At 32.7% G+C, this 10,990-nt stretch overlaps 1 long non-coding RNA gene across 1 annotated transcript; it reads right to left on the bottom strand.

The window, feature by feature from the left end:
• Window positions 1-7,936: 7,936 nt before the first annotated feature.
• LOC131650685 (uncharacterized) lies at window positions 7,937-9,934 on the bottom strand. The gene is made up of 3 exons (XR_009298323.1): window positions 9,157-9,934; window positions 8,975-9,073; window positions 7,937-8,815 (listed from the first exon to the last, which is right to left on the bottom strand). It is a non-coding gene; the product is annotated as an uncharacterized LOC131650685 (long non-coding RNA).
• Between the last annotated feature and the right edge of the window lie 1,056 nt (window positions 9,935-10,990).

The raw sequence follows: 10,990 nt of genomic DNA, 5'->3' as shown, positions 1-10,990 counted from the left end.
TTACATGTTTTCATTTTCAGATTGAGGATAACGGCTTTTACGACTTGGCGAGGATTAGCTCATGAGTCAGTGCGTTTAGTTTAGCGTCAGGTGTCATGCTCTGATATTGTAACACTGGGGAACGCGATGTTTTGAGTTTATGTTTATGATTCTATTGTTTTATTTCGTTGTTTTGAGGGATATAGTTTCTAAAGATGTTGAACTATTCCGTATGACTGATTTTCCGTTGTGTTAGCATGCGCAATTATGAATTGTGTTAAATTTCTTCAGTGAACGTGTAACGCCCCGAATTTAATTAATTAGTTAATTAAATTATTTAAGAATTTAATCATTGGATTTAATCAAAGTTCGAGGATCAATCGGAATTGTCGGTATTATTTTGGGAAGCGTATTTGGATTATTAAGTTAAAGTTGGATTTTATTCGGTTAGTCGGAGAATTAATAAAGTTGATTTCGTTGAAGAAATAATATTATTATTAATATTGGACTATTTGTATTTAATTCGAATTTTATCGACGAAGTCGGAATTATTTTATTAAGTTGGCATGGTAATTAATCGGATTAATTTGGTGAAATAAAGTTGAAGTGTTATTTTATTAATGAGCTTAAAAATAACTTTGGATTTAATTTGAGTTGTTGTGAAGTAAGGAGGGGGTATGTAACTTAGGCCCAATTATGTTGGATTTAGAATTGGAAGAAGGAAGAACTATCATAATACAAAGAGGAATAGGGTTTGGAGGAGAGGTGAAGAAGAGAGCCATGGCGGAAGAGAAAAGTTAGAGGAAGTCCAATTTTCGCAGCAAGTTTCTGCAGTGAGACACCTTAGTAAAACGGACGTTTCTCCCAATCCAACCGTTGGATCGTCGCAGTTCTTGGACACAACGTTCCAGACTCGTAGAGGTAACTTCTGATCGGAGCGATTTTCGTTTTGATGATTTTAAGTCCGTCTGACAAAGCGATTTCCGAACAGGTTTTTGTTGCGTCTCTGCACGTTGTTAGAAAAGATTTTCAGAGAAAATATGGAAGCAACGGCATAAGCTATGGCAACCGGGAGAGTAGAGAAATCTTATATCCAAGGTAAGGGTGGGGTTCTAGCTCTACAAACAGGATTATGATGAATGATATGTGGGGGTTATGGTTGTATGATTGCCTCTGTTTCGTGTGTTGTGATTGTATTGTTGAATGTTGAAATTGATTGACGTCGGTAGAAAATTAACCTAGGATTTATAATTAACCTAGGATTTATAATTATTATTATTGAGGAATTAGTTGCAGAAAATTGCTAGATGTTGTCAGTAGAGTATTTTTTTTGGCACTTTAGAGTTGTAGAGATTATTATAGAATTATTTAGAGTTCTTGGAAACTCTGTCGAGTTATAATTATTAATTATTATAAATTTTCGCGAGTTAGGAGTATAGAATAAGTTAATAAAAATATTTTGTTAGAGTGATGAATGAGTATGAAATTATTATGACGTTGTTGTATATTAGTTGTTTCGTGCATTATGTTGAATACGATGGGCTGCTATTTTCTTTGGCATTTATCAGTGATGTGTATGTTGCTATATTTTGTTGTTTTATGCGAAGTTGCAGGATGTTTCAGTGACGATATTTACCACTAATTATTGGTAAATGAATTGGTGATATAGGCTTATGCCTGGCGACGAGGATTTGTTGTTTATGTTGTGTGACGTGCATTATCGAGTTGCATACATTGCATATTTTGGCGACGGCCTGGATTGGCAAATTAGCGACGAAGGCTTATGCCTTGATGCCTCTGTTTAACTGGCAATTGGCGATGGGGGCTGAAGCCCTGGGTACCACATGCATATGCACAGTTGTGTCTCATTTGAAGTGACATGAGTTGATTTTTGCGATGTGAAGTGATTTATAGTTTTATGACTGTGAAGTGATACTTTTGTATGATTTAATCCTAATATATTATTTATCATACGCTTGTTTATATTGTTGGATATCTCACCCCTTCTGAATGATGTTTCCCTACCATGGGAAATGGACAGGTACTCAAGATAGCGGTGGGAGTTTGAAGTGATTTTATGAAGTCTTTAGTTGCTGTTAGTTCGAGTTGGGTCTTGCTCTGATACGTAGCACTCGGGGGAATGAACGATTGTCTTTTAATTGTTATTATAACTATAAGTTGTTAACTTTTAAGTGGAATTTATGAAGTAATATGATGTTGGTGAAGTTGTTTTAGTTTAATAAAAATATTATGCAAAGTGAAGTTGAATAATTGATATTATTATTATTAATAAAAGTTGTTTTTATTTTTTAAAAGAGTAAACAGGTTTTATCGGTTCATCGGAGTTATGTGCTATGTATCTATGATATATGTGATTAATTTGTTTGTTGTTTTACGTTGAATGTGACATTCCAATTGTATGTTGAATTTCCGCACTCTGATTTTATTAAATATTCGTTGGGTAGATTTGGAGTGTTACAGAACGCATGACATAGACGTATGATGTTTGTTTTAAAATTTGAATTGTGGCACCCTTGTTTTCATGTACTCTGAATAATTTATTTAATTTTCCGCGGGGTTTAGAAGGGTGTTACAATAATGGTATCAGAGCATAGTCGGTCGTGAGTTGGTGTGTCGAAAGAATCCCAAGTTCGAGCTGCTAAGATTGTTGAAGTGATTTGTGATGTCTACCAAAATTCCAAGTCCACTCCATCAGATCAACTCTTTTTTTATTATAGCAAAAAGCTAATGAAAGATAGATGGGAGAAGCTTAAGACTGTTGTTGAGCAAAGCAAGGTTTTTACCTTGCCAAAGTATCCAACTGCCTACTGTCACTTCGCTAAGGAAATAACTAAGCAATACCCTGGCAACGTATCTCCACTCCAGACATACACACGATACTAACACAAACACATCAGACACATCGGACACGCTTATGTTCATAAACACATTGTTTTAGTGAATTTTACTTGTTATTCACTATTTTTTGAAAAAATTGGTTTACAGCTTTTGCTTAGTTGAAGTCTGTGGAGGGCATTGAAGATGGGGAGACTTATTTTGAAAAATTGAAGATTCTTACAAGAAGAGGGACACGATTTGGTGTCAATCCAGCGTATGTTAGGATTAGCATGATTGGCACAGATGATGAGTTCACTGAATTGGTTACAAGGTTGGCAAATACTAAAATAGAATGATGTTGGTCACTTTAAGATTGTGTTATGTTGAATTTCTAAATAAATCTATGCACACCATTTTTGCTATTAAAATAGATGATTTGTGATAGAGGATGTGTGAGATAAAGATGGATTCTTTTTTATATCTTGAATGACATTTTGAAATATGTAAGATATTTGTCATTATATTTCATATCATGAGATATCTCTTGTTAATATAATGATGCTCTTCAATTTTGATTTTGGATGATGAGCTTTTGAGCTATAATATTTTTATCTTTTTTATTATTTCAGATCTTTCATTCACACTGCACCTTTTTATTTTAAAAGTCTCCCTTTCATTTTTAGACTTGACAACGACTTGATTGTCTCCATTCATGATAGGCTTAAAAGTCATATTTTCGATAAATTTCCAAACTTCCAAACTTCCAAATCAAAATCCATGGAACCTTCATGTAATACTTACTTTTGAAACTTCATCCGTCATATTTTAACTTTTGAGGTTGTTAAGCCCTTAACCAAAAGTCACTCTCTTGATACCACTTCTTAGTTTCTATGACTTATCAAATCACGAAGGAGAATTAAATAGATGAAGAGATTTAGCATAGTAGGAGTATCTTTTCAAATTTATTTTAGTTTCTATGCGCTACTAGATTAACACAATTAGAAAACCTATCAAAACAAATAACAAATACAAATTTTAACAAGAAATAACCAATGTCCAATATGCAATATGCTAATTGACTACAAAAATCAATTAGAATCTTGTAAATTTGATAAAGTTCCATAATAGTTCAAATTATACTTGAGTAAAACTATCCAAATAATATTACACAAAAATAAAATTCACAAGATAAAATAGTAAGTTCAAATATGATAACAAGCATACAAATTCTACAAGCTATAATTGATGAATGATAGTCTGTAGTAACATCAAAGTATTATTAATTAACATAACCACAAATTCATATAATATATTCTAACCGTTTGGAAATATGGTAAAATTGTGGTTTTATATATGAATATTAGAGTTTGACCTAACTCATCCTTACAAAACCGGTTGGTAAGGTGAGGAGTGTCCCTCTATATATACTCTTTCAATGCTCTATCTCCAACCAATGTGGGACTTTAAGATCTTCCTAATACACCCCTCATGCCCAACACTCTTTTGGGCTTGGTGCGTGGATATTAATGGTGGACGGTCCATGGTCCGATCGACAGACTCTGATACCATATTAGAGTTTGACCTAACTCATCCTTACAAAACCGGTTGGTAAGGTGAGGAGTGTCCCTCTATATATACTCTTTCAATTCTCTATCTTCAACCAATGTGGAACTTTAGGATCTTCCTAATAATAAATAAGTTTTAATGATTGACTCAACGAGATCAAATGTTATAGGTATTTTCAAAATATAACCTAAATCGAAAAGTGTGACATGGAGTTTCTAATGAATTACTAGACAAGATCAAATATTATGAACTACGTCACGAGAATGAACCTAAATCTTAAGCATGTCTTTGATTAAAGGCCTAAGTGATTATGTTATTAGGATTATATTGTAAAATAATGTGTAGCTCTCTTAATGATAAAACATATATACACTGACAAAATTGGCTTTCTAAACTTCAGCATAACAAAAACTCTTTAGAAAACTTATTCGGAGAAGAAAAACTTATATTTCAAATTCTACAATCGATTATGGGTGAATAGATAATCGTTTACAATGTGTTTCTTATTGTTGTGAATTACGACAAAACTCAATATCAATTTGTGAGACAGAGAATAGTAGCAACCAAAATAAATGGTCTACAACAATAATCCGTACACAGATAATATAACAGAATAAGGCGAGAAAAATACGAAAGATTGTTTACCCAATTCGATCAAACGATCTAATCTAGGGGAGAGAGAGCAACTCTCCAATTCAATATACTCAGAAAATTGTTACAAGAAATTACAGATGAGTTACAAGAAAATAGCTTTTACCTTCATGTTCCCAAGAACAACCCTTGTCTTTCTAAGAATTCCTTGAGAATAACCAAAACCTTATGCTATGCCTTTAAACCCTTGTTTTCCATTGTTGTTGTAAGCTCTAAGATTGTCACACTATAATAACAGAAACGATACATATTTATAATAGTCGTAATCCAACAAATCCATAACAAATCCAAAAACATATCTCCTTAATTGTTAGAATAAAAGATATTATTATATTCTTATAATATCTCACAAATATTATAAATATCTTATAATATCTCTTAGACTATTTTAAAAATATATCTTATAATATCTTTTAGAATATTATAAATATATTTCTTATAATATCTTTTAGAATATTATAAATATATATCTTATAATATCTTCTGATATTAATTTTTATATGATCCCTAAATTAATATAAAATACTCTAACATTAATGAATGGATCAATGAATCGAACCAACCTAGTTTGATACCCGTGAACCGCTCGGACCAGACTACTTTTTGACTATATGATTTATGCCAATCTCAAAATATGTTTTCTTTCTTTTCATCAACAAAAGTTTTAAGGCATACTTCAACAATATTCACCTTAACTTTAATCCATGTTGATACCATTTTAACAATCAACAACATTGTTGCTCTCTACCAAGTTGAAACCCTGATCAATAACCTTGATCAAATTCAAACAACCCTTGAATCTTGATTTTGCCACTTGCATTCACTTATTTCCAATCACCATTTTCTTCCTATGTAATTTAACAAGCCTACAAGTATGACTTTTCAACCACCCTTGACTCCACCTGTTTTCAAATTCCTCCCTGAAAGTTTTTCTTCTTTTATTTTGCAGTCCTTCAACCACATTAAAAACATAATATACAAGGCTAGTGTAACCGTCCCTTTGAGATGCTACAATAACCCTCCTTACCTTATGATGCGACAAATGATAATCAGAGATCTCTATAATTGTTCCCTCGCTAGTGCTAGCATTCATAGTAGGAAACTCCACCTCAAACTGAGTTTTCTCCGTTATAGTTTTTACCAGGTTTCTCCCTTGGTTTTCCCTATTCTCTCTCTGAATAAGTTTTATACTAACCAAGTAAGTTATTTTAACCTCAGTTCTTCCTAAAAAACTCAATAACAAATCAGCGGTAACATGCATTTTTATCCATTGATTTTTGCAAAATTCATTATACTCCTCTGAAACTTTCTCAAGGAATTCATAATGCCTTAAACTCAAATCTCATAGTTTTTCCTTGTCATGAAATCCTCCACTAGTTAACAATGATTGAATAACAATATTTGAACCTTCTAAAATATATAGACCACTGTCATACCCCAAAATTTGCCCACCATATTTTAGTCCATCTAACTTTCAAATGCTCAAAGAGACACAAGAAGGAAGCAGCTTCAGATACCTCAAGTGGACTTCATGGTCTCTTATATGCCACAAAGGATCCTCATGCCAAGTTTCAAGCTCTGCTTCATAAGATTGCTCATTCAATGGCCCAAACGATCAATGATCGACTAGTTGACCTAAAAGTCAAACTACGGTCAAACCATAGTCAAAACTTCTGATTTTTGCTCAACATCCTAATTATGAAGTATCATTCACCATTTGATCAATGATTGATCATGGTTCATCAAGAAAAGATCAGAAATCAACAAAACTCAAGTTTCTAAATTAGGGTTTTCGTAGGATAAAGTCAACCCAACTTTGACCAGCCATAACTTTCACATAGAACATCAGAAATTTCCCATCCAAAGCTCATTTTGAAGGAAATTGAATTCTCTACAACTTTGTCTCTCACATGACAAGTCCAAAAATGCTTTATTTGGAAGATATAAGCCAAAACATTACAGGTCCTTCTAGAAGATCGTTAAAAAGTCATATTTTTGCAAAGAAGTGTACATGAACATGAAAACTTCAATGAAGATGAAACCAAAAGGAGTGTTTAAAGGACTCTTTGAGATTTCTAAAAAGTATGAGAACACCTTCATATGATTAAAAATGAGGGAGATACGCGTGGTACAAGTTGATCGATTTTCAAGAAGAAAGCAAAACCCTAATTGGCAAATTCTTATTTTTTTGAGTAATGAGTTTGTGGTTTTGGGTTTTCTCACGTGATAATAAGCCCAAGGAGAGGCCATTGGTCATATATTATTTGTTTCATAATTTTATTTGATTTATCTTTGATTTTATTCATTAAAATTCAAAATAAATCACAAATAAATGAAATAAATTATATGGTTCAATAATCAAATATTCAATCAATCTAAATTGATTTAAAAGTCCAATTACATGCCACATTGCCATTTATTTTATTTATTTTTGAATTAATTCATTAAAATTCAATTTTAATTAAAATAAAATATAAATAAAAGGAGCATGCATGCAAGGCTTTGGATTTAAGTATCTTAAGGACCAAGAGAGTCCGTGATATTTGTCTAAAACGTGTAAGAACCAGAAAAGTGAAGATTGAGCAATTTTTGGAAAGATTGTATTTTTGATTTTCTTCAAATATTTTCCAATGAATGCAAGATATTTTCCCCACATCTTTTGACCTAGTTTGCATCCCATATATATGGACAACAACATCACAAACCCAGGGGGACGAAATTAGGAGGAAAAAAGAGGGTTTTGCAGACACAAAATCACACGTTCAAAAGCTTGAAAGTTGCAAGAAAAAGAAAAACTCGGTTTCTGAATTTGAGAGTGGTTCAAGAACTTTCGAGGATTCTCACATCTTTTAGAGACGTCACTGAAGGATTTTCAGTCAGCCTCTAAGGTAGCAGCCCTCGGTTTCGTCCACTCCAAAGTCATGGTTTGCCATTCTTGTTCTTAAATTCGTTTATGTATATTCATTCGTATTTAATACGATTCGATTGCATATACACTACTAGAAATACTCTGTTTTCCTGCGGATTTACCTGCGGATTTGAGCAAAATTTCTGCAGGAAAATAGTTTCCTGCGGATTTTCCTGCGGTTCTTTGTCCCCAGCTAAAACCTTTGTGGGTAAATTTTTCGGCAGGTAATTCCGCAGGAAAATCCGCAGTTAAATCCGCAGGAAAAATCCGCAGGTAAATCCGCTGTAATTCCGCTGGTAAGTCCGCAGGTAATTCCACAGGAACATGGATCCGCAGGTAAATCCGCAGGTAATATAGCTATAAATTTAAAAAAAATTCTAATTTATTATTTGATTCTCTATAAGTATAGAAAGGTTTATACTAGAAAGAATATCTAGTATTACGATGCATGAGATCTAGTATTAATATCTACAATCACATACATAATCCCACCTGAATATCAACATCTAGCACAAACAACAAGTTCTCATCTAGCTAAAACATTCATTAACAACTCATATTCTAATTCTAATATTCTAATTGCAGAAAATTTCAGAATGCAAACAATGTCGAAACAGAATCGAAAAAGAGTTGATAGCTAAAATTCAGTTCGTTCCAAAATACACGACTACACATTGAATTTATAATGAAGCTAGAAAGTACAGGACTGCACATTGAGCAATCAATGGAGAATTGGCAATCAGTGCCACATGAACCAATTCAGTAATTATAATGAAAGCACCTGAAAATCAATGATCTCTGAATCCAAATGTCTTTCAAATTTCAGTCCTAACTCCCTGACCTCATAAACCTTTACTTGCGGCGGATATATACCTTCAATATTGAATCAACAACATGAATGCCATGAATTTTGACCTAATATATATCATTCCTAATTTATCACAATGCCTATGGTTTCATCAAATCAAATACTTAACAAATTATCCTACACAAATTCAAGTAACAGCGCTGAATTAATCGCTACTAGTTCACCTGAAGCTATGACAAACTCGCCATCAAGAGTAGCTTTAATCTTTGTTGTTGCAGTAGTGAACTTCAAGTCTTCAATAAGCTGCACGTTTTGAGTACAACCTAACGGAAAACGAAAACAAAACAAACAGTGAATTAGGGAAAAGGAAAAGTGCAACAGAATTGAAAAAGGTGAAGAGAAGTACTTTTGACAGGGTGGTGAGATTGCTGCTTAGTTGGAACCCATTAAGCAAGTGAGGATTGCTGTGAAGCTATTGTGTACATTTTTACACCATTAATTGATGAAGACTTGATACCGCCATCACGAGTCGCCATTGCTGTTGTCGGAGAAGGTTCGACGGCGGTGAATGGTTCCTTCACAATTAGTTGCAACTACATTGACTAACCTCTTGAATTAGAGAGAACCATAACTGACAGAACTATAACCACAATTGCTTGGAATTCAAATGAACAAGATACAATGCAACAAATGAAAGCTAAGCTAAGCTTATCAAGTTGAGAATTCTGAATTCACCTGAATCTTGTGATCTTTGAGGTCAACCAGCTTTTCTATGAATAGTTTTTATCAAGTTGATAATTTTTTATTTTCATAAATTGGATTTTGTGAGACTTTTTAAATAGTTTTTATCATAATTTTTTTTCTCAAACAAAGAGATTTTTAGGTGTGAGAATGTGCCTTTGGTAGATAATTTGTAAGTACCTTTTTATGTGTTCCTTAAATTATTAATAATTGTTATGGAAGCTATTTGCAGACTCAAGCCTTCCATGTTAGAATTTGGTTTCTCCACTGTAAGCAATTTATAACACCTTATATCTTTTCAGCTTTTAAGCTTTGTTAATTGTTCACAATGTAGTATATAAATGTAGCACTATATAGAAAAGCTATTTTACTTACTATTTAGATTCACCTGAATACAATTTTAGCAAATGAAATTGAAAATCCTATGATATATAAAATAGGTCACCAACCTTATAGAAAATAATATCAGCTATTGATTGCTTGTCATGATTAACATCCTCACTGTAGTAAATCTTAAGCAGTATTTCTTGATTCAAAAGCTGGTTGATTCAAAAGCTCTAAAAGGTCTGTGAAACCACATACTGAAAGAAAAAGTAAAAATAGAAACATCAAATACTAATAAGCTACAGAGCTTGAAAATTTACTAGGCAGGTCGGTAAAACCAAAAGGACTGTGATACTTACGAGTGGTCCAAACTCAAGGTACTCGTCTTTAAACCCCTTCGATGATGGGGATTCATACTTACTTGAAGAAATATTATATCAGAAGTAAATGCAGCAACACACCTGCAATACAAACCATACATAGATTATTTGATATAAGACCATTGGTAAGCTGAGTCAATTTTCCAAAGTCTCAACACTTGAACAAGGCTCCTGGTTTAGTTCATCAGTTCGAATTTGAATTCTTCAAACGCTCCCTACCTTTTCATTTTCAAATTAAATTCACTGATTCTTCTTAATGCTGCTATCAACCATTTTGGTGAGCATTCCCTCTAATTCTTCTATACTCAAACCAATTACAGCGTTTAAGATATTTTTAAGGGTTTTCTGTAGCACTGTAGCAGGGTTGGATCTTAGATTTCTTTGTTTATAGAAGTTTTCAATTTATTTAATTTATATCTGACATACTTTAAGGAAATAATATGATTTCATTTGGGGGTTAATTTCACTTTTCCTAATTATTATTATTATTATTATTATTATTATTATTATTATTATTATTATTATTATTATTATTATTTTATTAAAGAATTTATAGATTAAGCAAAAGGAAGTATGAACAATCTTGTAATGAATTACTATTAAAATATAATTAGTCAATTCACACACACTTAACACACGTATTAAAGTGACAATGATACAAATAAAAACGCACCTGATGTTGGTGATTTTAGTATCATCAATGCATTTTGGTAGTAATGTGATTTACTATAGGCCAATGCAATTATGCGTTAAGTTTGAAACGAGTTAGGGTAGTGCGGAGTGCACGCTCGTCGA

Source organism: Vicia villosa, linkage group LG2 (assembly GCF_029867415.1).
Source record: "Vicia villosa cultivar HV-30 ecotype Madison, WI linkage group LG2, Vvil1.0, whole genome shotgun sequence".
Classification (NCBI taxonomy): Eukaryota; Viridiplantae; Streptophyta; class Magnoliopsida; order Fabales; family Fabaceae; genus Vicia; species Vicia villosa.
This window is presented reverse-complemented; position numbering and strand designations above follow the sequence as displayed.